Source organism: Cibotium barometz, chromosome 40 (genome assembly GCF_041138505.1).
Source record: "Cibotium barometz isolate CiBa-2024 chromosome 40, ASM4113850v1, whole genome shotgun sequence".
NCBI lineage: Eukaryota > Viridiplantae > Streptophyta > Polypodiopsida > Cyatheales > Cibotiaceae > Cibotium > Cibotium barometz.
The window spans coordinates 45,443,208-45,470,945 of record NC_141085.1 but is presented as its reverse complement, the minus strand read 5'-3'; positions in this window follow the sequence as shown (position 1 = coordinate 45,470,945).

Genomic DNA, 27,738 nt, shown 5'->3' with positions numbered 1-27,738 from the left:
GAACTGGGGAATATGCTACATCATTGGAAGGGGCGGCTACAAGGCTTCAAGCATACTAAGAATGAAGGACTGGTTGCCATAGTGCAACATGTGTATACCCTTGGAGACCTGTACATTCAAGGCCAACGACCAAGGTTTCCTTCAAATTGTCAATGTAACATAAACACAGCTTTAACAACATGCTAATATTGGATTTTTTGTTTCAAATTTTCTTATGATTCTCCATTTTCTTATGTCTCTTTGCAGATATTTTTCCCTCTAATTATGTTGAGGAGGAACAACCATTCCAAGGCCTCACTGGAGTTTTCTATGCTATGCATGCATCCATTGGAGAGGCAATGTTTGTATCTCAAAGCCCAAGTGATCTTGTATAGAACAATATCTTTTTCTTTTCTCACTCATATCTTGTAGATAAAAATCCAAGTTTATTTGGCAAGCTAGAAGAGATCCCCATTCAAGGATTACTAGGAGAGGGTTGGGAGGTTACTAAGGGGTCACATCAAGGTGATGTGTACAAGTGCAATGTAGTAGATTCTACAGTGTCTTTCAGGTTCTCGAAGGCACGCTCTATTTTGTACATGCGTCTGCACTACCAAAGATGGATGCAAAAGCACGGGACATGGATCCCACTTCAAGCCTCAGAAGAAGAAATTATGTCTATTGAGGTAGCTGTGATGATGCAAAATGGATGGATTGAGCGAGTGGCAGCAAGCAAGCATTGGAGCCTAGCAGACCTGCGTCAACACTTTAGCATCACAGGCTTTGACAATGTGGAATAGTCAAGTTTCAAGTTGATGAGAAGAAAGGTAAATCTGATTCCACTACATGTCTAGAATTAACCCTTACACTTTCTGGTTATTGTGCCACTTTCTATATTTTTACACATTGGGAAGCGTAAGGAGGGGACAACCATGGTCTCAGAATCATGGCAAATGGGGGACCTTGAATTTTCAACAGTAAGGTGCATAGTCCAACCAACACATAGTAGGCATGTGGAAGAGCTTGAAGATGAACTGAGTATATGGAAAAATAGCCTCTGTTTTGATGCATGTGAGGGGCAAGAGTTTCAAGATCGAGGTGAAGGCAATGACAAGCTTTCAAGTCAACAAGGAGATGGAGATCAACATAAAGTAAATGCCACAAGAGGGGCAAAAAATGAAGACATTATAACAATTTTAGATTAGATGACATGCTTGTAATTTTGTAGCATGCTCTTTTTTAACTGATCTTTATTTAATTGAAATCTTAATATTTTTGCAAACTGTAATTTTTTTGTCAGCGGTCTAGTGTGAAAAGGCCAAACTTTAAATTTTAACTATAAACATCCAAAGGTGCCTTCATTCTCATTTTCACGCGATAGAAACCAATCACAAGCTCACACTATCTCTTTGCATTCACATGGCTACCCACTTTGACAACTTCTGTGAGCTCCTGTCCATCACCCCGTGGGCGGGCAAGAGCAAGCTCTTTGTCATGTTCTCTCATGAAGTCGACTTTGAAAAGTCGCTCGCCCTTGCATCCCAATATTATGAGACGCAGATTGCATACATGGAGCAATACTTGGCTCCCCACTCCATCTCCTTTCCCCATTGCCCCAATGATCGATGGGTGCCTGTTGAGTTGCTTAAGTACATTCAACAATATGCCCACCCCTACATCCAGCACCTTGAACGCTTCATCGACATATGCATCCTCGTAGGAGCGTACTGTACCTTCAATAAGGAGGAGGTGAAGAGGTTGGGGAAGGGCAATTTAGGAACTAGGTTCCTCTCGTGGCTCGCCACTTTTGCGTTCCTCATCTCAGCGATTCGGATAAGGAGGTAGAGATGTCTGCATTGTAGTTGGCAGGGTATTTGAGGGATGACAAGGAAGTGAAGGCAGTAGGAAGGCATGCTGGTGTAGAAGAGCAGCTTGCATCAGAGCACTTTCCAGAGGGTGCACAATCTGCAGCTGAACAGCCCACTGTAGTAGAAGATGTGGAGCCATCTTCCCCACACGAGGAGAGCAAGGTGCTGCTAGAGCTTGAGATCAATCCCTTGAGCACCATTGTGGTGAAAGGTGAAGAATACTTATTTCTTCATGACCTTGAAAAGGTAGCTGGCTTGAGAATGGATGAATGCTTGGGCATTATATGCACGCGATGTGAGGTGGACCTTGATACGTCCCAACCTCGGTCCTCACCTAGATAGTGCTATATTATGTTGAAAGAACGGTAGAGGAGGAGGAGACACACACACAGGAGCAAACCCTAATGTATATTGCAAACCCTAACCATAGAGGGAAGCCATGTCCACTCTCACACAAAGCATAATGCACTAATCCATAATCCACACAACACACAATGAGTTGTGTCCACACTCTACTAACCCTAGCTAATGTCCACACACTATGACCAGCTGGACACGCGGTCATTTATGTCTCACACATGTTCCTACCTAATCTGCCAGCACATAGCATAGCTGGCTCACACTGACATCGAGCTTGAATCTCAACAGCCCCTCTCAAGCTCATGATGTACTGCCGATGAAGATGTAGATGAGCTTGGGATATCAAGACTCTCAACACTCCCCCTCAAGCTCATCCCATGTACTCCCAACATAGTCCGGAAGTACTCAAACTTCTCCCGGCTAAGTGGCTTCGTGAAGATGTCAGCCACCTGCTCATCAGTCTTCACATAGTGAAGATCAACTGTACCATCCAGCACCTTCTCTCTGACAAAGTGATAATGGACCTCTATGTGTTTGGTCCTCGCATGAAACACTGGATTCTTTGCCAACTGTATACTGCTCATGTTGTCACAATGAATGACAACTTTGCCATCAAGAGACTCACATAAATCTGCCAAGAGACTCTTTAACCATATAGCCTCACAAGTAGCAATGGCTGCTCCTCTGTACTCAGCCTCTGTACTGGATAAAGCAACTGTAGGTTGCTTTTTGCTACTCCAACTCACCACGACACTTCCAAGTGTAAAAGCATATCCACTAGTAGACCTCCTGTCATATGCGCTACCTGCCCAATCAGCATCTGTGTAGCCATGTATGTCCAAGCTTTTACCACTCTCATAAAATAAACCATAATGTGCTGTGGTCTTCACATATCTCATGATGCGTCTCACTGCATCCAAATGTGGTTTCCTGGGGCTCTGCATAAACTGGCTGACTAGCCCCACAGCATAACTCAAATCCGGGCGTGTGATAGTCATATATATGAGACTACCAACCATCTTCCTGTACATAGAAGGATCATCCAATTCCTCGCCATAATCAGCCCGCAACTTCACATTTTGCTCCAATGGTGTACTCATAGGCTTACACCCTGTCATGCCATACTTTGCCAACATATCCAATGCATATTGGCGCTGTACTAACCAAGTACCTGCATGATCTTTCACCACTTCAATTCCAAGGAAGTATCTCAACTCACCAAGATCTTTCATGTCAAATTGCCCACTCAAAGCTTTCTTGACATGCATCACATCTGCACCATGATCACCTGTGATAATCAAGTCATCCACATAGATGACTAGTAAGACAATCCCATGCTGTGTCTTCTTCACATAGAGTGAAGAATCTGCTGTAGAAATCTGAAAACCAAGTGAGATAAGATATCTACTCATCTTATCACTCCAAGCACGTGGTGCTTACTTCAGACCATATAATGCCTTTTTCAACCTGCATACGTGAGTAGGATATCTAGGGTGTACATACCCTTCTGGCTGTGCCATGTATACTTCCTCTTGTAGATCTCCATTCAGAAATGCATTCTTAACATCCATCTGATGCATTTCCCAGCCATTAGCTGCAGCCATAGCAATGACTGCTCTCACTGTGCCCATCTTAGCCACTGGACTAAACGTCTCATCATAATCCAATCCTTGGGTCTGTGCATAACCCTTTGCTACCAATCTTGCTTTATGTCTCTCAATAGAACCATCAGATTTGCACTTCACTTTGTAAACCCATTTACATCCAATAACATTCTTGTCCTTTGGTAGTGCAACCAAGTCCCATGTATCATTATGGACCAATGCGTCCATCTCCACATCCATTGCTTTTTCCCATACATGCTCTCCAATAGCCTCTGTATAGCATGTAGGTTCCACATGCTTCACCATAGATGTCATATATGCATAGTGCATAGCAAAATCTCTGTATGTCAATCTGTCAACAGGATATCTGACTCTCTGGGATCTCCGCAATGCCTGCGGGTCACTCTGTACACCTGTAACTCTAGCATGTGGTGGCACATATCTGTCCTGCCTCGCACCAGGTGTGCGTAAAACAGGTATGCCAAGCTCCTCATCCAAACTCTTAGAATTAGATGACTCATATCCTGTGATTCCAATTCCTTCGACTTTCTTTTTGCCTTTATCCATAGCACTACTCCCAGTGCTTACACTCTCATGCCTCAAACGTCCTGACCATGGACGTACACTGCTACTCTCAGCTTCTGCTGCTGCTGGCCCAGACATAGTAGTAGAACTAAAACTTGCTTGTGATGGCAAGTTCACAGGCACATCAGCCTCAAGTGACTCAATGACTCCCTCATCTTTTGCTTTGTACCAACTAGCAAGCTCATCAAATACCACATCACGTGAGATGACCACTTGTCTAGTTTGAGGGTTATAGCATTTGTATGCCTTTCGATCCTGTGCATATCCAACAAATACACATTTCTCTGCTTTAGGATCCAACTTCCTTCTTCTTTCATCAGGCACATGTACATAAGCTATGCATCCAAAAACTTTAAGATGTCCAATGTCTGGCCTGTAACCTGTGAGCCGCATCTCTGGCGTGCTTCCATGAATGGCTGCTGTAGGTGTTTTGTTCAATATATATACTGCAGTAGCACATGCTTCTGCCCAATAGTAATCTGGCATGCTCTTTTCATTAAGCATCGCCCTTGCCACTTCACATATGACTCTATTCTTTCTCTCAGCTACACCATTCTGCTGAGGTGTATACCTGCAAGTCAATTGTCTCCTTATTCCATGCTTCCTCAAGAAATGCTCAAAAGCTTTTGAGGTGTATTCACCACCTCCATCTGTCCTCAGACATTTAATCCAACAGCCATACTGCTTTTCTGCAAAAGCTTTGAAATCCATGAATTTTTCCAACACTTCACTCTTCTCTTTGAGAAAGTATATCCATGTCATCCTGCTGAAATCATCTATGAATGTAACATAGTATAAACTGCCTTTGATAGATGGGTTTTGTGCAGGACCCCATACATCACTGTGTACTATCTCAAGTGGCCTGTTACTCATATTTCCTTCTCTAGGAAACCTCAACCTTGCCTGCTTCCCAAACTGACAGGCTTCACAAACATGCATATGTCCATCATATTTGAACCTAGGCAATCCATTAACAATGCCTCTTGTTTGCATGTTCTTTAATCTCTGTATATTGACATGGCCAATCCTCTTGTGCCACATATCAATGTTCTGTACCACATTCTTGCTCTTTGAGAACATGGCTGATTTTAGCTCAGGAATTCCAGCATCCAGCTTAAACAGTCTTCCTTCTTTCTTGCCTTTAGCAATCACTCTACATCCATGTTTGAAGTCTTCAACGAAGCATCCATGCTCATTGAATCTAACCTGTAATCCCTGTTCTACCATTTGACCAACTGAGGCCAAGCTTTTAGTGATCGAAGGCACATACAGCACATCTGACATAGACTTTGTCTGACCATTATGCATGACCAATGGTACACTTCCAACATGTGTAATGACATGCTGGGTATCATCACCTGTTTCCACATAGCCTTTGACATCCATTGGCTTCATGTGCTCAAACCATTCACCATGACATGTCATATGGTTTGATGCTCCTGAGTCCATATACCATGTGTCATCATTCTCAGCATTTGTTGTCATAGAACCCACAACATGCTTCATGGCAAACAAATGATTTGTAGTTCCATCATTGCTACTTGATGCATAGTTACCACCATGTTGTGCATAGTTTCCACCATAATGACCACCACGTTGTGCTCTTCCCCCTCTCAAATCATTCTGTTTGCGGAAACAATCTCTCGCCATATGACCATATTTGCCACAATAATGGCATTCCACATCTTGCATAGAATTTTGTTGGCCTTGCCAACGTCCTCGACCACGGGGGGTACCTCTGCCTCTTTGTGGTGCATATCCACGACCACCTCGAGCACCATATGAAGGCTAAAAATTCTGTTGTGGAGGTCTATCCTACCATCCACGACCATTACCACCACGTCCACGTGATGCGAATCTCCCCCTGCCTCTAAAGCCTCTCTGCGAGTAGAAAGCTTGATTTCTGCCATCATCATGGCTAGTAGATGCATCCAGAAATGAATCACTGAGCTTGATTTCCTCAACCAATAAGAGTGAAACCAACTCATCGAAGTCGGGTAAACCTGTACTCCTCACTGAGATAGATGTATCAAAAGATTTGTATTCCTTGCCAAGACCACGCAAGGTAATATCCACCAAATCATCATCAGGCATGGGGGCATTTATTGTGGCCAATGCATCTGCAAACTTCTTGATTTCTTGCACATAATCATGTATGCTCCTTTTATTCCTTTTCACATTATGTATCTGCTGTCGCAACTGAGACTTGCGAGCACTCGTATCTGTATCAAACATCTTGACCAAAGTATCCCATGCATCTTTGGGATTCTCAACATCCTGAATGTGTATGAGCATAGCATCAGAAATGCATATAGACAAATAATGCAGTACTTTGAATGCTCTCTCTGACCATTGCTTATGAGCAATAAGCTGCTGCTGTGTAGGTTGCCGAGGTAACTCAGGCTCTGGCTCAGCACCTGTAATGAGATTCCAAAATCCTTTTCCTTTCAAGAAACTCTTTATCCTGTACTTCCATGCCTGGAAGTTCTTCCTATCCAGCTTTTCACCAACAATCTGAACTGGATTGTCCGACATGTTGCTCAATGCGTACACCTTCCGCACACTTCAAATCTGTAAATGAGCCTTCCTCAGCTCGACCACACTCCAATTAATGTTCCAGATACTCCAAGGTAGCCAACAAACTCCAAATTTGATGTAGAAAATCAACCTGTAATCATCCAAGATGAACTGACTCACACAGTGCGGGATACCCTGAATTGACACGCCTTCCAAGGCTCCAAATCGCAATGTAATGGTGCAATCAAGTCTAGGCAACTTGCATTGACACCTAATGAACCTCAATGTTGAGTATCAACTCCATCTGACATGTATAATTATCAATTTTTGAAAACCCCTTTTTCTGTTTTTGGAAAAACCAGAAAAACCAGTAGAAAATTTGCTCTAATTCCTTCAATATTTCACCAAATTGAGCAACCAGGCATTCATTGGCTTAGCAATAGTGTCCATCAACTCCATGTAAGAGGAATTTGTCCAATTGTAAAACACCAAAGATTAATTGCTCAATTAAAATGCTCTGTTTCTCTGCAACCAGTGGACAGCCTGTTTTAATCAGCTCATTCCCAGCTCAATTAAGCATCATTGACCAAACAAATCACATAGCCCTCTTCTCCAAGGTGTAAATCATCCAATTGCTAAGGAAGTTGTGTGGAAGGGACCAAGCATCCAATGAGAAATTGACCTCCTCGTAGGCAAAAAACCAGAAATCTGCCCTGTTTTCACTCTGTGAGCTGCGCCGCCTGCAATTAGGGGATTTGGGAGGCTTTGTGATGCTAATTGAAGATGGTTTTAAGTCCCCAAGACACCTAGGCATGTGTGTGATCCACCAATGGTTCAATTTTTGCCAAAATCTCACTCCAAATGCATCAATTTTGGGCTTCCTCTTCTCTGTTTTGTGAGAGCTCAAAAAACCAGTAATTTCACTCAATCAAATGCATGTAAATTGCTCCAAAAATTGTTCAAGGCTTGCACATGGGTTGCTAATACATCCCTCTTTGTCAAATACATATGTCTTTTGCCAGAATCACTTGTATTTCCACCATACATCAATGTTGCCAAGCTTTAATGGAAAGCTTACCGGTAGGCCAAGCTTTCAGATCTGATAGTATTTGGTGTGCTCCAAGCTTCACAGCTCCAATGGCAAGCTTCACAGCTTCTTTTCACAGCTTCTTCTTCTCCCTCTTCACTCACTCACTCATAAACCCTAATAAACAGCACAAGGCTCTGATACCATGTTGAAAGAACGGTAGAGGAGGAGGAGACACACACACAGGAGCAAACCCTAATGTATATTGCAAACCCTAACCATAGAGGGAAGCCATGTCCACTCTCACACAAAGCATAATGCACTAATCCATAATCCACACAACACACAATGAGTTGTGTCCACACTCTACCAACCCTAGCTAATGTCCACACACTATGACCAGCTGGACACGCGGTCATTTATGTCTCACACATGTTCCTACCTAATCTGCCAGCACATAGCATAGCTGGCTCACACTGACATCGAGCTTGAATCTCAACATATTATCCCTTGGAGAATCTATCGCTAGCAGAGACAGTTGCTCTGGTCAAGGAAACTGTGGTTGAGACCGCGCAGCAAGCCCTAGTTCTAGAGGAGGAATTCACAACCTTACAAGACAAGCTAGAGGCTGAAAAGGATACCCTTGCTACTGCTGGAGTGATGGAGGAGACCAAAGCACGAAAAAAAGATGAGGCTAAGTCCTCGATTGACCTCTCCGCCCCCACCAGCACTTTGGCAAAAGAAGACATTGAGAAAGAGGTAATAATCGACCTTTTACAACCTAGAAACATTTGTAATTATGTATAGGAAAATATTTTCATTTTTCCTTTGATTGCAGAGGGTGGTTGAAATTGACGCATTTACTGGGAGAGGCGCCAGCAGCAGAGACTAGGCCAAGGTCCATGGACATAATGCTGCATTGGCGCACTATCTTGGTTAACTTCCTATGGATGGAATCGCCATTATCCACAGGGACTACACCCCTCAATCTGCCTTCACTCTTCTTTTTTAAAGCCCTCTCTAAGGTGCTCTGTGTAGCCTCTATGGCATAGAGCACTAAATGTATCTAGTTTTGATTAAAAAATCCCTTGCCTTTGATGTTTTTGGTTCTGGATTTAGGGGTAAGCTTCTTGCTCGTATAGGTATAGCCAAAAGCATAGGCATAGAGTATCCTCAAGAAATAGCCCAATCACTCCTTGAGCATACTCGATAACAAGAAAAGGAAGCTCAATATTATAAGAAAACTTTTGTAAAGATGATGTATCACTTCTTATTATGAATATAATACAATTTTTGCAGACTTATTTTCATCAAGTATATGATTGTTTTTTCTAGTTTGTACCATCAATTTTTTTGTGAATGCATTAGAAATGACCCTGGGAGCCTGGGGGAGCAGTGCCAAAACAGTGCGAATTTTGAGCCTGCACCACTACTGTAGAGCCCAAATTCGCACTGTTTTGGCACAGCTTCCCCAGTGCTTCAGGAGCAATTCTGATGCATTGGATGACATATAATGTATTTTTACACATGATTAAAGGTATTTTATCTTGTAAATTATTGTTTCTCATAATCAATATACTCAACTTGATTATAAATGCATCAAAAATGATTCTGAGTGGCTGGGGGAGCAGTGCTAGAACAGTGCAAATTTTGAGCCTGCACCACTGCTGTGTAGAGCCCAAATTTGCACTGTTCTGGCGGTGTAGCTTTCCCAGCCCTCCAGGAGCAATTCTGATGCATTGGATGACAAATAATGTATTTGTATACATGATTAAAGATATTTTTATTTTGTAAATTACTGTTTTTATAATTAATGTACTCAACTTCATTATAAATGCATCAGAAATGATCCTGAGTGGCTGGGGGAGCAGTGCCAGAACAGTGCGAATTTTGAGCCTGCACCGCCGCTATACAGAGAGCCTAAATTTGCATTGTTCTGGCGGCATAGCTTCCCCAGTCCTCTAGGACCAATTCTGATGCATTGGATGACAAACAATGTAATTTTACACATGATTAAAGCTGTTTTTATCTTATAAACTATTGTTTCTCACAATTAGTGTACTCAACTTCATTATAAATGCATCAAAAATGATCCTGAGTGGCTGAGGGAGCAGTGCCAATACAGTGCAAATTTTGAGCCTGCACCACCGTTTTGCAGAGCCTAAATTTGTATTGTTCTGGCATAGCTTCCCCAGTCCTCCAGGAGCAATTCTGATGCATTGGATGATAAACACTATATTTTTACACATGATTAAAGGTGTTTTTATCTTATAAACTACTATATCTCACAATTAGTGTGCTCAACTTCATTATAAATGCATCAAAAATGATCCTGAGTGGCTAGGGGAGAAGTGCCAGAACAGTGCAAATTTTGAGCCTACATCGTCGTTGCAGAGGCCAAATTTGCACTATTTTGGCACAACTTCCTCAGTCCTCCAGGTACATTTCTGATGCCTTGGTTGACAAACTGGCACATGATAGACACTCCATGTTAAACAAACATGATGACACCGAGACATTGTAAGAGAAACTTAAAATTTTAATTATCAGAAAGTTACAAATCAAAGCCAGATAGGCTTGTTACAAAGGGGGGTTTGAAACAAAAGAGTTGCTTCAAAAAAAAGGTTAACATCTAAGATCTCTAGATCATGTCTCGCTCGCCTCGAATGCGCCAAGCTAGTTGCATGTCCTTGGCAGATATGGTAATCCTCTTTGCATGTATTGCAAGGAGGTTGGTGTCTTCAAAAAGCCCCAAGAAAGTAAGCCTCGGAGGCTTCTTGCAATGCTTCAAGGGCAATCCCCTGCACACGGAACTCTGTTCTATATCGTTGGAGAATCTCCTTCAACTATGCGAGCGAAAGGGGCTCTTCTTATTAGCAACTCAGTGTTCCTCTCTGATAAAACTTGATTTCTTGTAAAGTCCTATGCCCTTGGCACATCCTTCTCCTTGGAGCTCTCTGTGTTGTGTTCGTGCGTTTGCAAGGTTGGGACTTCCTTGGCTTGAAGAGCTTGACCTTTCTACGCTTGCGCACACTTGCAGGAACCTCCTCTTGGTCTTTCTCATAGTCTGAATCCTCCTCCTCTCCTGTTGCTGTGGTACCTGTATATCAAGTTCCTCCGCAAGTAGGTAGGGGACCCTGTCCTGGTAGTAGGGTCTTGCCACCTATGGTGCTGCGCAATGTAGGAATGTTTTCACCAACCCAGTCGAACTGCTCATCATCGGCCTCTCGGTCTTCATCTCTAGGGTGGTTGCATTGTGGGGTCTTATTCACACACTTGCTCCCACTAGAAGGGCCTGCATGTGTGTGCACTGGTGTTGCTGTGGGAGGAGGGTTGGACTCTGGTGATCCCATCGGGCGTGTCCTAGAATCCAAGGGGGTGTGTCCTAGAATCCAAGGGGTCATTCTCTTCCGTGGTGTCGCGAGTATGTGGTTGTTGGGTGCCTTGCACACTGTGTTTTGTGAAGGCATGGTAACACGTGCGGTGTTCTTGGTGCATGCCATATCCATGTACGACTATGCTAACATGGTGATGTGCTAGTGTCCTTATGTGGGTGTCTACGTAGATCTTGAGCTCAAGCTCTCTAAAAAAGTGAAATGAAAATGAAGTGAGAGAAGGAACTATTAATAGTTTTTTTTAAGGAAAAAAAAAACCTAACTAAGCTTATTTTCTTAGTCTTATTACATCTAGATTTATGCTGGTGCGTGCACAACCCAACGCCTCCCTTGTCTCCTCATTTGTGCACGCCAAGCACCATGCCTATGGGAAGCATTGGTCTGCAACCATTCAAGCGGAGCATGACTTTTTGCAACCTTGCATGCCTCTTGCACAAGGAATACGAATGTATAAATCAACCTTCCGTTTTCTAGCTTCACAAGGGGATACACACACAGCTTGCAAAGGCTCCATAGCTAAGCAGAGGAAGAAGCTAAAGCAGCGAGATCCTCATAGGGGGAGAGAGAGAGAGAGAGAGAGAGAGAGACTATTAAAACTTTGCTGTTGCAGGTTTAATACAAATCCGTTTTTCTAAGTAGAAAATTATATTTTTGATATACAAATATACTAACATGGAGTTTTTCATCAATAAATTACATTTATGAGAAAAATTAAAAAATAATAATTTTTGGGGTCCCCACAATTTCGGGATCTCATGGATGTAGTGGTTCTTGACAGTTAGTTATGTTTATGGGGTTGTGGGGACCTAACAGTTAGTTATGGATGTACTGGCTCCTGACAGGCTTCTGATGTGACCCTTGAATTACAAGCTTTTTGGAGGGAAAATTTTATTTTCATCATACATATTGGTCGGGTGGTGTTTTTTCCAACTCAAAATGTAAAAAAATAAAAAAATAATTTTTTTCGCTTTTTGGGGCCCACCTAAATACGAGAATGTTTTGGTGATGTGGAAGGGAGATATGGTGGGAGTTAATGAGAAAGGAGATTTCAAATTGACAAGAAAGATTCAAGTTGTAGAGAGTGAAGATAAAAAATTCAAAAAGTAAGAGAGAAAGTATGAGAAAAGTCAAAAATTAAGAGAGAGAGTATGAGAATATTCCCTTTAAAAGTGAAACTAGGGGGGTATGGCTAATGTGGCAAGGAAAAAAATAGGGGTCATCATAGCCTTTGTCTCCCTTAAGCCCAGCTTTTTAAGCTCTAATCCCTTAAAATTAGGAATCCTTAGGAAGCCCTTTTTGGGTCCAAAAAATTCCTAATGTTTTTATGAGGAAAGACGATGTGAAGAAGCTAAGAGAGATGCAACAAGACATTATGATTATGCAACTATATATGATTGTAAATTAACAAATTGATGCATCTAGATCTACATATAATAGTGAGAAACTCATATAATTGAAATCCTTAAAACTTAAAATGGAAGAAGTGTCACAATATTTAGATACTCTAATCCAAGGTGACATAATTGTGTGAGTAAAAGAATGTCTCGATAGTAGCACGATGGCTTTAGAATTGAAAATCTTTTAAACTTGGCGAATATCATTGAATTTCTCTAAACCCCATCCTTTCCTACAAAACACAAGTTTTTCAAATCCTAGCATCCCCACTAACATTAGGCAAAATATAGACTCTCATTTTTGCCCCTTAAGGCTTTCCACACTTCCTCTCTCTAGAAAAATGGGCTCATGGTGATTTTTTTCCAAATCAACTCAAAAGTGAGAGGAGTTTGGACATTTGGAATCTACTCTTCGAGACCTTTCCAATGATATATAGCATGATAAGAAGTTTTGAATATTCAAGAAGTCCCCAAATTGGTGATGATGTGGCATGTAACATGCCACATCATCACCAATTTGGGGACTTCTTGAATAATCAAAATTTTCTATCATACTATATATCATTGGAAAGGTCTCAATGAGTAGATTCCAAATGTGTAATCTCTGCAAACTTTTGATTTGATTTGCAAAAATTTTACCATGAGCCCATTTCTCTAGAGAGAGGAGGTGTGGATATTATGAATTAATAATCGCAATACAAGAGATCAGCCTAATATCGTAGTATCATAAAGAACCAAAATAAACAAGAAAACATTAGCTTATGCATACTGGAAACAAAGAATTTAGCTACAAGAGCATGAATGCTGCCAAGCCTAAAATAAGAAAATCCCAAGCACCCAGGGGTGCACCGAAACCATAGCACAACAACACACACGAGAAGCATAGTTGCATTCAAAACTACGTGACAATAAAAGAAAATAGATTTTTAAATCCCTCACACAGCTATAGGCATGGCTATGCATGCAGATGTAGCCGTGTGCATAGCCGCGCTGTAGTCTACAAAACAACTAAAAAAAAGGGCACATAATGGGAGAGGCGTATCCCAATATCTCTCACATTCTATCCCCATTTATTTTTGGACATATATAAAACATTACAAATATTAAAAAATTTGCAATTCATACACATGAGCATTATAATACTTGAAAAATATCATTATATTGCATATTCTCCGTCCCCAAAAAATTACATAAGTTGATTGTGTCCAAAAAGGCTTTTACAAAAACTAAAAAGCTGAGTAAAATGAAAACTAATTAAGTTAAACCATCTTCAAGATAGCCATAATCTTCCTATCCACAATCACCATCACCATGTGTACCACCACCTTCTTCAGCATCATTTGCCTGCATCTATTAATGAAACAATGCAAAAAAGTTAGTGCTAAAGGTGAAACAACATAGAAATTGAGACTTCGGTGATAATCGAAATTGAAGTTCAAAGAATCGACTACTCACAAAGTCATAGTTTCCCCGAGCTCGTTGGACCACTCCCTTTTGTTTCAACCACTCCCAAGTCTCGGCTTTACTGCAATGCTTGTGGTACCTATTCTCCTAAGAAGTTGGGATGTGATCTGCTACCCTTTCCTACTACAATAAATTACAGCATGCTTAAGATATGAAATTTTTGAGAATAAATGAACTAAACTTAGTGATCCATAAGAAATAAGAAACTTAAAAATCGTAGGAGCCAAGTTGCCTTTGCTCTGAAACCGTACTTTGTCGCATCATACTTTTTTGATTAACTCGCATGTGTCGTAGCTCAATAGCTTGGCCCCATACTTAGAGTTCAATCACCACCACCAAGCCGCTTGTGCCTCATAGACATGACATAAATCAAGGTGATCCTCTCATATAGGAGGTGTACTCGAGGATGACCCTCCATATTCCAGATCATTCTCAGTGTGGTGGCCACATCTATAAAAATTAATACTCTTAGGATTTCTCATTAAAATCTCTATACATAATCTTATGCATAGGCTTATGCATTAAGCTCATGCATAAGTTCTATAGGTCATGCATAAGCTCTATGCATAGAGCTTATGCATTAAGCTCATGCATAAGCTCTATAGGTCATGCATAAGCTCTATGCATAGAGCTCATGCAAGCTCTATGCATAAGCTTATACATAGCATTATGTATTAAGCTCATGCATAAGATCTGTGTATAGAGATCAATTCAGAGAGCTATGCATTAATCTGTATGCATAGAGCTTATATGCATAAGCTTAATGCAAAGAGATTTTGCATAGATCTCATGTATAGAGTTTATGCATTAATCTCATGCATAAGCTCTATGCCTTAAGCTTATGCATAGGCATAATGCACAAGATCTATGTATAAACTTTACATGCATGCATGCATACATAGAGCTTATGCATAAGATATATCCCATACTCATCATAACTAGGGTGTGGAGAGAGACCTTTCTTTCTTTTGAAGGGAGAAGAGGGTTTTCTTATTGAAGGGAGATGACAAGGAAGAGGGAGAATTTGTAAGGGCTTATAAGAAGATCTTGTTATCAAGGTTAAGAGGGAGATTAGGGCAAGGTACAAGGGCATGCAAAAAAGTTATTCTAATGAATGAAAATTAATCAAAAATATGATGAAATGATTAAAAAATCATCTTTCCATACTTAAAGGGATCTAAATTTTTTCCCATAGATACACCATTACAAGTATACTAGTCCCTATAGATTTTAGATGATTTACATCAAAAATGTAATTTTACTAATTAGATTATTAATATTTGTAGGCCTTTTGATAGCTTGGAATAATTTTGGAAAAGAGATTATTAAAAATCCAACCATTGGATTTGCAATTTTGACTAACAACCATATTCTACTAATGTCTCACTATCTACCACTCTTTTGATCTACAAGATTGAGTTTTTAAGTGGAAGTTATTGTGGGTATAAAATGAGGCATATATTATAACACTTTAAAGACCTTGAAATATTTAAAGAAAATAGACAAATAGCTTAGAATTTTCTCAAAAAATCAAGCTAAGCTCTATATTATGTGAAGATTTAAGGTCCGAAGTGGGAATCTCATATGAATTTATATGTAAAAGATATTAGCATTTTATGGAATCAATCCAAATTTGGGACAGGGTGCATACATTAACTTTGTACCTAACAAAATGAGGACTTTCGACTATCTAATGCTTAATCAGATTATGTAACTATATTCCCAAATTTGCATGTGATGCTCCAAAAAAAGAACTAAAAAGGACATTCCTTCATTAGCTAGGAGAGATTAGCTACTAAAGGTAAACAAATGCGTGTTTTTTTACTATTTATAGGGTGCCTGAGTGGACAAACTGGGCACCCTGATCCTACAACCAGCCCATGATGGATCTATACATGTATATGTATGCATTGTATCATATCCATATCATATGTACCTCAAGTGAGGTCCATAAAATAAATATATTTTGTTTTTAATCTCAGCCATCCAGAGCTCGATCGAGTTACCTAGACCAAATCTTTACCATTCAGACCTTGATCAAGGTATAAATATCAAAATTTTGATCATCCAAAAATTACAAATCTCCATCATTTCTTTCTCGATCGAGGTATGTAATGGAATATGGACCATTGAAAATTACAAATCTCCATCGTTTCTTCCTCAATCGAGGTATGTAATGGAATCTAGACCATTGAAAACACCTTGATCAAGGTATGAAGATCAAATTTGTGTCATCCATACCTTGATCCAGAAACTATGGATTGATCTCGACGTTGTCCAAGTGTATGGAGGAAAAAAAGAATTTCATTTGTGCAAGGTTTTTTAAAAATATATTATTCTCACACACCAAGCTCTCTAACTCAAATGATTAGTGTCTTCCTTAAACCTAATTATCCTTTTGTCCTTTTTGAGACTTATGCTTTCATACTTGACCTCCTAGGTCTCTTAGTTGGCATGGAGTCACATGATGAGACACACGACTCCATAGATGACTTGATAGCTTCCATTGAGCACAAGCTATCTACTATTTATAATACCACTATAGATAGTCCATCTACACTACACATTGTGTCAGACCTAGAGGCCCTTCTTGTGTCACTCTGTAACCTTACTAGCATTTTGTTTGTAGATGATTGGATAGAGAGGCAGGGTTTATCTCGTGTGTCACATGGCTTATCTTATCGTGAGCTAGATAGGCTACTTGGTATTGGAGATGGAGTTTTATACCTTTTTGTCGATAGGCAGAGAGTTGGGCCTAAGGGCGGGAAGTCCCTTTCTATTTCTAGGTGCTCCCACCCTATTATGGTAGTGCATACCTATAGCCAATGTCGCTGCCTATGGGAGGATGCATAACCATTGATAGATCCCATTATACTTTGTTACACAGATTTTATTTTGGGCTATCAGGTGGACTACATAGACCACCGACTTTGTGGTGGTGCTGGTAGAGGGTGTATGCAAGACCAAGATCCTAAGAGACCTCCACCATTCCTTCACATAGCTCAAGGGGATCCTATTTTCATGGCCTTGTCTAGTGTTAAGGCACTAGGTTCACATATTGGTGTGGATGTACATTCAGTCAGAGAGCATCCAGAATATGGTGTAGCTTTTTTCATGATCCACAACCGTACTTATCAAGGTAGTTCTCTATTTTATTGTGTTAACAATTTATTAACAATGTTCTTTGTGCACTTGGTATATATCCATTAAACATTGATCTATGTAGGCACTAGTGTCTAAGACTACCGATACAATTGCATCTCATACGACCATGAGTCTCACTAGTTGAGCTTGAGCAGGCAAGAGCAAATCTTCAACAAGAAAGAGCGGAGTTGGGCCAATCTAGAGAGCATGCAAGACTACAATTGGAGGATACAAGCATCTTCTTGATGAGGTGACGAGGCGCCGGATCGTAGAGCATTGTTTTAAGCATTATTTCCATTAGATGCGACTAGGAGTTCGTGGTGGTAGGGGGGAGTGCATTTAACCCCCTACGTCACCTTATATCCTCGTCCAGCCACCATTGATGTTAAAGATCAACGTCCTTTTGCATCCCATACTCCAAAGTTTCTTCATGACACCACCTCTCAGTTTGCATGGTTTCCCTTGATGTTACCAGGTTCAATGGATTGGGATATGGCCACTTATTTCACCTATCTTGCATTATTCTCTACTTGGTGCGATGAGCCAGTTGTCCCATTTAATGTCATATGGTGGATGTGGCAATATATAGAGTTTTGGGCTTAGATGATCTCTACCCCGATAGCAGCATTGGAGAGATTGATCGAGCAAGACGACATGTAGGACTGTCTCCCACACTAGATGTGAGGATCTTGAGACTAAAGCACGACAATTGCGTCTTGGTGCTAACCAAATTCCTCCTAGATTTGAGGAGCCTACACATATGGAGTGGAGAGAGTGTGATCTAGAGAGTATCCTTGAGGAGAGCAGGTGGACAACATACAAGTAGGTTAGCGGTGCAGGTCCTAGTGGCTCATCAGCTTATCCACAGAACTATCGTCATACTATACTCTACATCGCGAAGAGAAGGAGACCCATTTCAAGTGAGGATTTCAAGTGAGAGGTTTGGGTTTTCCAAGACTACAATTTATGGTTACAACTCTATGAGTGACTACAAGGTCAGAGAGATGATGAGGCATGCAGCGCCATAGGACTGGTCACCTATCTTCCACGCCACAGGTGGGACAGACGATTCTTTTTTATCATGATATATTGAGATGGTTCTTTGTAATTATGTGCATGCTTTGTTTTAAGACATTTATGTATTCGTAAAGTTTCAATTAAACCCTTTTCTATATCTTTCTCTCTCTCCCCCTCTCACTATGCAAACATCATCGGATGGCAATGAAACTTTGCAAGCATGGGGGTGAACCTAGCCTCATATGCTTGCAAAGCTTCATCACCATAAGGTGATGTTTGGTTGGTCAGGTGGGGCCCAATGTGCCCAAATTCGAAGTCTCCTAGTGCTCAAGAGGCTAGGGAAAATCCCACTCTTCCATTGGGACGACCCGCCCAATGGCGGGTCCCAATGTGCCCAAATTTGAAGTCTCCTAGTGCTCAAGAGGCTAGGGAAAATCCCACTCTTCCACATGCCCAAATATCATCCGGATGGCAATGAAACTTTTTTCACATTTGGGGTAGGCCTAGCCCCACATGTCTACAAAGTTTCATCACTATCGGTAGACATTTGGTTGGCCAAGTGAGGCCCAGTGCTCAAATTTGAAGTCTCTTAGTGCTTGAGAGGAGTCTACGAAAAGTCCCACTCTTCTCCATGTCATTATATGCAAACATCATCTGATGGTTATGAAACTTTGCAAGAATGGGGCATGGGCCTAGCCCCATATGCCTGCAAAAAAGTCTCATCACCATCAGGTGATGTTTGGGGTTGGTCAGGTAGGGCCCAGTGCCCAAATTTGAAGTCTCTTAGTTATCAAGAGGCTAAAAAAAATCCCACTCTTCCACATGCCATCATACTCCAACGTCTTCTGATGGTGATGAAAATTTGTAGGCATGTGTGGTGGGCCTAGCCCCACATGCCTGCAAAGTTTCATCACTACCAGCTCATTTTTGGTTGGTCAAGTGGAACCTAGTGCCCACATGTGAAGTCTCTTAGTGCTCGAGAGGCTAGGAAAAATCCCGCTCCTGCATTCCATTATGCCCAAATGTCATCCAATGGCAATGAAACTTTGTAGGCATAGGCGGTGGGCCAAGCCCCACATGCCTGGTATTGGAAGGGGCATCACCTCATGCTACCACATCAGCTAAAACATATCCCATTTGTCTAAATAAAGAAGGGTCCTAAGGGGTATAAGGCAAAGGCTTACACATGTTCAAAATATCCGCCCACAATTTCATGGGGGGATATTAAGAGGTATATAAGGCAAAGGCTTACACATGTTAAAAATATCCCCCCACAATTTCATGGGGTTCTTATGGGATTTGAGGTGGGAGGAGGCCGCCCAGTGGTTGTACACTCAGTGGTCGTTGACCATGGTTGTTCTCTATGTGTGCCTACCTTGTGCTTGCCTGTGCTTGGACCTGACAGTGGTATCCAAGCACAAGGAAGGTGCACATAGAGAACAACCATCAACAACCATGAGTGCCCGACCATCAGGCCGCCTCAGCGTAGCTCAAATCCCATGAAAAGCCCATGAAAATGTGGGGGAGATATTTTGAACGTGTGTAAGCCTTTACCTTATATACCCCTTAGGACCCTTCTTTATTTGGGCATGTGGGATATGTTTTATCTAATGTGGCAGCATGAGGCGATATCCCTTCCAACAACCCCTTAGGACGGCATGCTGCTACACATAGCAACAACTCAAAGGCCAGCCTACTCTGTTGGTGATGATGCTCGTCATGCCAACATATCAACCCATCAAAGTTGGCATTTACACTTGGCATGATAGCATGGCATGTTTGCCTTTTTCAACGGTGGCCTTTAAACTATAGCTATCACATGCTTTGGGGTCAACAAAGGCAATGGCACCAAGCTTGAACAACATCAGCAGACACCCTAGGCTCTAATAGCACTATTGTATTATAGAGTTAGAGTTAGCTGAGAGAATGCAATGGTTATAGGGGATCGAAGAGATCCATGGTGGGTGCTACAGTAGTAGAGAGAGAGAACAAAGAGACATAATAAGATTCAAGAGAAATGATTTGCACCACAAACTCAATAGGATTGATTACATGTTGTTTTTAGATTTATTAAGAGTACAATGCCTTTTTGTAGGCATAGGACCTTATCTTTGACTAAATCAAATCACACACACACACACACAAAATAAATAATATGTGGCGTACCTATCTTATCCCATGGATAAGATGTGATTCATGCCCCTCTCCTCTCCTGTGCTTGCACCCGCGCCCCCCTCCCCCTCTCCCACTAGCACTTTTCTTGTGCCCCCCTCTCTGCTCGCCGGCATGCACCTCCCACCCCCTCTCCTATTCTAGCCACCTACCATTTTGTTTCCCCCCTTGCCTCTGTGCCTATCTCCTCACCCCTCCCTATCCCCCCCCTTCTTATGATCCCTCCTTGCTCTCTCTATAGCCCCTCCCCCTCCCCTCCCCTCCTCCTTGCTCTCCTCTATAGCCCCTCCCCCTCCCCCTCCCCCTCCCCATCCCCATCCCCCTCCCCTCCCCCCCTCCTTTCTCTTCTATAGGCTCATCGTTTATCCTATTTTTTTCCAGCTCCGTCATCCCTTATGTATTCATCTAGCGGCATCTTCAATTCTTGGGCATTTTCACTAGGCAAGTCTTGGCCTCTTCTAGTCTTCACCCTCAGGAGGACTCCATGGTAGCCGCTCTGTCGTCCCCGTGCGAGTCCTCTGTCACTTGCTATCCTTCCCTAAAACATACCTTTAGCTGCTTGCCTAAGACTATTGCATCCCAATCTGGTATGCAAGATTGTCGGTAGCCGCCCTACATGCGAAAAAACTTCAGGATAGCCTCCTTTTGGTGAGCTTACAAAGATCGCATGCATTCCGGGGCATGCCTACTAGCGACGTCAAATCAAGTCATGCAGGTGATCCCCGTTTCATTGCGTATGGCCGAGGCCTTCTTTACGTGGTGATATCATGGCTTCAAACCCACATCTGACCCTCTAGATTGCGTTTTAGGATTTCCCATGAGACAGTCTGCTTCTTAGGCCTCATGAAGGAATACCTCTCTCATCTTCTACTACTGATCGGTGGAGCCATTGGGAGAGTGATGGAAACTTCCCCCACTCCTGCTTCATCCCTTAAATGGGGGGTCACGATTTCATGCTCTACATCTATATTACCTCACTAGAGACAGTGCCTCATGTCATATCCATTCCTTGCCTTTGGGGAGACCCCATCATTCAATAGGTGGAGTACTTAGGCCTTCCCAGCTAGTGTTTCATTTGTAGGAAGATGGGACACCTCGCCAAAGCTTGCCCTTGATGTTAGTCTAGGAGACCACCCTTTAGGGTCCTCCAACCCCATTCAGATCTTCACCAAGGGGTAGAGTGAGAGGTAGGCTCTTAGGAAATTGAACACTAGGTCCCCACCATAGATGACTCTATTGCCAAAGGGTGGCATACCGTTGGCCCACACCAAGGCCATGAACCGCCGACCACCAAAGCTGAGCACCACCATCGCATGCGCTAGGCTGGCAAAGTGCAGGAGGATTCAGTTCTATTAGAGAACCATTTTCAGCACTTATCGCAATACCCACCTATTGGCAATGGCCCCCCTCCATTCACTGTAAGGGTCCCTCCTTCCCCTTTAGTTTGGTGGCCCGTTACCCTTCTGATATTCCTCCTCTGGTTCTTAGTTTCTAGTGAGGCCAGGTGGCCCCACTAAACCCCCGGTGAGCTCCTCCCATCACCCTTCCCTTCTGATGGATCACTCCCAATCACTCGCATCTCCCTCCCCTCCCTCCTCCCTCCTCCCTCTCCTCCTCATCCTCCATCCTCACCCTTCCTCTCTGATGGATCACTCCCAATCACTCGCGTCTCCCTCCCCTCCCTCCTCCCTCTCCTCCTCATCCTCCATCCTCGCCTCTCCTCCTCATCCTCCATCCTCGCCTATAGCTCTTCCTTCCGCAGGGAGTCCCCCCTACCCCGTCCTCTTCCTCTCTAAGCCCACACTCCCCCCTCCCTATGACTCTCCAAATCACTCCCGCTGCCCTTCTGTAGTGCCTGACCTAGAGGAGTGGAGACCACACCGATGAGCTCCACTCGATGCTTGATTCATCGATTTTTTGATCCAATAGAGATGACCATCACCACTTCCTCTCTCGCCAGGGTCCCCAAGTAGGCCCCTCAGGATCTTGGGATTGCTTGTGGATTACAATTTCTTCCGATGTCTTTCTACGGAAGAAACTTGAATATTTTTAAGGAGACAGTGGCTCCCATTTGGATCTATGTGGTGTTTTATCATTTGAGACCTTCTACGGAAGAAACTTGAATATTTTTAAGGAGACAATGGCTCCCATTTGGATCTATGTGGTGTTTTATCATTTGAGACCTTCTACGCTAGAGAGTGGAGTGATGATCTTCTCCTTTCCCTTGAGTGCAACCCCAAGGATGGAGTGGGATTCAAAGACGATGGTTGTCGCCATCTAGGCAATAGAGATCTCACACCATCTTCATGATCTACGCATCACCGAGGTGCTCACCCACCTGTGGTCCTTGGCTAGGATAGAGCTAGGGGGATCATGCCATAGAAATGAGGACGAGGAGGTGGTGTCCTCTAGCCTAGAGGTGCTTCTCTTTGTATTCCTCCATATCTCAGATGTAGTACCCCTCCACCCCTCTTACAAATGCCTCCATTGTGATCAATGGAGCTTAGAGTATGCCTACTCTTGTGCTCGGACAGAGGGGTGATACATGGAGGATAGGATTTGTGCCCCCTTGGCACACCTTTTACCTAGGACTAATTGCGATTATTCCCCATCAAAACCCATGCCAAGACTCTTCAAGACAAGGGCAGTTTTGATAGTTCCACCATAGATATTGATATGTGGATAGTCTCATGGAACATTCAAGGTTTAGGGGGGCTTCAATACTTTCATAGGCGAGGCATCCTCAGAGGAGATCTCACAAAGCTACAGTTGGGGGGACCCATTGACATTCTTTTCCTCTAGGAGCACCATATTTTTGAGGGACATTCTTGCCACTACGGAAAGATTTTACCAGGTGGGAGCCACACTTTTTGGTCTCCCTCTTTTTCCCCTCGGGGATGCAAGGAGGAGTTTATACTCTTTAGGCGAGCACACTTGGTTACTATTATGATCAGAGAGGACCGCGTGGGCTTCCTCAATGATTATACCCCAAATGTCGTAGTAGAGCCATATTTTGAAGCACAATCTGTCAGGCCCTACCTCAAGCTAACATTTTGTGCTTGGGTGGAGACTTTAACATGCTCAAGTCAAAAGATGATAGACTCAAAGGAGGCACAGCTATAATCTTAGGCGCAAAGTACTCTGAATGGGAGGAGCTAATTGTGGTACTCACGGGACAAGACCCTTGGCATCTACAAGAGTTTGGGTGTAGTCCCAAGAGCATGTGCTTCTTGCAATTCGATAGAAGGAGCACCACCTCCAACCTTTCTCAACTTGATAGGTTCTATGTAGATGAGCGGTCTTGCGGCGGTCGACATCTTGGCAGGCACCACTTTTTTTATCACACTTTGATTATTATGTCCTTAGAGGACCCCTCGAGGCAGGACATGCATGCAAGCACTAGGATTTTGGACAACCTCATATAGAGCCCTGATACCTGTAGTAGGATAGAGTAGATTTGGGTGGTTTTGATTTTATCTCAAAATCAACCGCATACACCTTGGATCTAGGCCTTGGAGAGAACAATATTTTCATGCAAGAGTCGGCACAAACTGGAGGGATTTTCTGAGCATGAGTGGAGTTTGAGGAGGGGTCTTGCTTCTCTCTAGGCGGCTTTAAGAGAGTTTGCTTGATAGCCCATGGATTGAGAGTTAGCTTGCTGCCACCCATACGAAGACCAAATCCATCATCGAGGAGAGGAGGTTGGAGTACAAGTACCATGCCCAAGCTTCCTTTTATACCTAGGCAACACAGGAGATAGAGTCATGGGGGCTTCTTTGAGATTGCAGGACCCCACAGGCAGAGAGATCATTATTTCTGACCCTCCCAAGTGAGAACCATCTCCCACCAATTTTTTTCAATCCCTCCTTCAAGTGCCCCATTATCCCCATCGACGATGGACACATGCGAGAGGGTCTATTGGCACACAAGAGAGGTGGTTCCCCCTACTCTACGATCTTTCTTATTGACTCCCTTGATAGCACAAAGGAGTTGGTGAAGGCATTGACGGCTCTCCCTAGGGGGATGGGCATCCTATTTATTTATTTCTTTGCCATTGGGATCTCATGGAAGGCGACCTTTGAGAAGCCTTCAACATTAGGGCCAAAAACGGCTAGAAAAGGGCCGTTTGTTAATCTAAGGATTAAGAAATTGTCCAATTGTGAATTGACACGTATACAAAAGTATGGCATTCTTGTCTCCTCTAAATGTCTTCTTAACGGTTCTATTTTAGTGGCGAACGGCTAAAACGGGTTAATTTAGACGTTTACGATGGCTAACATTAAAGTTTGGGTCCAAAATAGTGACATCTTGTTCCATTTTTTATTTCAAAAAATCAAGCTGGAAGATACGAAATCCTCTTTTCGGGCTCTGAAAACAACGCTATTAATGACAAATTAATGACAACGTCTACTTTCCACCTTCCCTCCATTTTGGTATGGCTCATTCCCTTTTCCACCTTCCCTCCATTTTGGCATATGGTTTATTCTCCTTTCTTTGCACTTTCAAAAGACTCACTATTTTTCTCTCATCTGTGAGTTTCTATGGCATCCTCACGTCGTCCTTCTCATAATATAACTTCTTGTGATTTTCATAACACCAGAGAAGATGGTGTTTGGAAACCCATGTCTTTTCATGTGAATAATTGGGTAACAATGCTTCCCTCTTGCAAAGGTGCCCACAGGGTGAAAAGAACCAAGCGAAATGAAGTGAAATCCCATTGGAAAGGTCGTGTTCTTGCCTTCAAAGTGACCAACAATGGCTGGCTTGCAAAAGTTCAACATGTCTACATGGCCAAAGACATGGTGTTGAACTTGGATGAACATCCAATTCTCCATTCTTACTGTAATTCAACAAAACTTTATCTATTTGATACAACACAATATTTTGCCTTCTGATATATTTGTTGTTTGTTTAATTTCAGTTATCTTTCCGTCAACAGCTATGGAGTGGCAGCCTGTTGAGAGCTTAAGTGGCACATTCAAAGCAATTCACAAGGGGATTGCAGATGTCATGTATGCAGACAAACCACCTTCATTTTACAAACCAGTGGATTTATTTGTATATTTTGCAGAATATAGGGTTCCATCAAGAGAAGGCGTTCATGGAGAATTATATGACATACCTATTTCCACATTAATGTCACTGGAATGGGAAGTTCCTGATCGAAATACCATAACAAGCTTCAAATCCAAAATCAAAGATGATATTCTTAAAGCTATGTCTCCTGGAAGGATTTCAAGAAGGATAAAAATTCAATGGTTCTTGCCTATACATGTCTTTGTGGCATGTTTCAATACAATGGAATTGGAGAGGACAAGAACGATGTGGCTTAATAGAAGACTATCTCTGACTGATCTGGACACTGTACTTGGAGAAGGATGGAGTACCAAGGAAACTTTTCATATGGGGGACAATATCAGTTGTAGAGTAAGCCCAAATTCTTTGTCTATCTCATACCAACTGTGTCGCCAATCCCTAGTTTTGGGCTATGACGATAGGAGATGGAAAAGCAAGCTTGGTAGTTGGGTCCCTTTGGATTCTGAAGAGAATTGTCCAAAGTTTGAATTTAACATCATAGTCCATCCATTCATAGATCCCAGGAAACTCATAGTAACATCAAACTGGCGACTACAACATGTAAGAGAGTCGCTTGAGTTTCTAGACGAAATACCACCAGAATATAGATTCAAAGTAGATGATATTATTGTTAGTACAAGGATGGAGAAAGTAACCTCATGCATCACATTTCTCCCCCCAAAAAAAGTTGTATTTGAGCCACTTGCAAGGGCAAGTTTGTATAGCTGAAAAGGATTTCTCCAATAATGTAATCAATATATTCTGCTAAATTTTGTCTTGACTTCTTCACAAAAATGGTCAACATATTGTTCGCAACACAGAACAAGGTTTAATAGTTGAATATCAAATTATTGATACTGAATTTAAGTACAGAATATTATCCCAAAAAGGGTGTGTTCATATGGACAAAATGAACAAAACAAAAGCCAACTTGTGGAATCACTCAACAAAATCAACTTTCCTTTTGGCATGAGATGACCCTGCATCTTTAGAGAATCTTTCTCTCTTCTATTTGCTTCGTTCAAATTTTGCTGATTGAGGTTCAAGTTCTGGAGTTTTCAGCTCTTGAGGTGTTGGAGAGGAAGACTTTAGAGTGAATTCCTCAAATGGTGGTAAGTTGGGCTCTTCTCTGAGATCTTTAGGTGTTGGTGAGGGAGATTTGGCAGTGGGGTCTGGTTTTGGAGAAGGTTCTTTGGAGGTTGACCTTGGAGACTTGGCAGTCTTCTTGGGGAACATGAAAAAGAAATTTAATGGAGAGCCAGCATTTGCACTCTTACTATCTTTCTTGGATAAACGACGCTTCTGAATTTTAAATTTCACTGGTGAGTGAAACGGAAGACCTTTAGTAGCACTCTTCTCTTTGACAGGGGTCTTCTCTTTGATAGGTGTCTTCTCTTGAGCTGGAGAAGAGCTCTTCTCTTTGGCAGGAGCACTAGGGATCTTCTCTTTGATAGGTGTCTTCTCTTGAGCTGGAGAAGAGCTCTTCTCTTTGGCAGGAGGGCTAGGGGTCTTCTCTTTGATAGGAGTCTTCCCTTGAGCTGGTGAAGAGCTCATCTCTTTGGCAGGCTAGGGGTCTTCTCTTTAGCAGGAGGGGTAGGGCTCTTCTCTTTAGCAGGAGGGGTAGGGCTCTTCTCTGTAGCCTGAGGGATCTTTCCTTTAGAATGGGTCTTCTCTTTAGAATGGCTCTTTTTCCCCTTGGAAGATCTGCTCTTAGAAGGGCTCTTCTTTCTTTTCTTCTTCTCTTTGGCAGAGGTCTTTTCCTTTTTGGATGAGCCATCCTTGACATTGCTTTCCTTCTCCTCCCTTTTCCTTTTCTTTGAAGTTGTATCCTTGGCTCCTTTATTAGGTGGAAAGGGGGAATCAGGATCATATGGATTGATGGATCTGTTCAAAACCATGGACACTGCCTTCTCCCTTACCCAACTTACCCAAGAATCTGGATATTCATGCAACTTAGACAAAAGAAAATAAGAAAGTAAGAAAATAGGTCACTAAATGTATCCACTAAATCAATCAATGGTTTTCATTCATGAACTTACAGTAAGTGTTGTCATTCTAAATCTTGACTCAAGATATCTCCAAGCATTAGCAAGCACCATCCATCCACAAGATGTTGAGTCTTTCTGCAAAGGAACT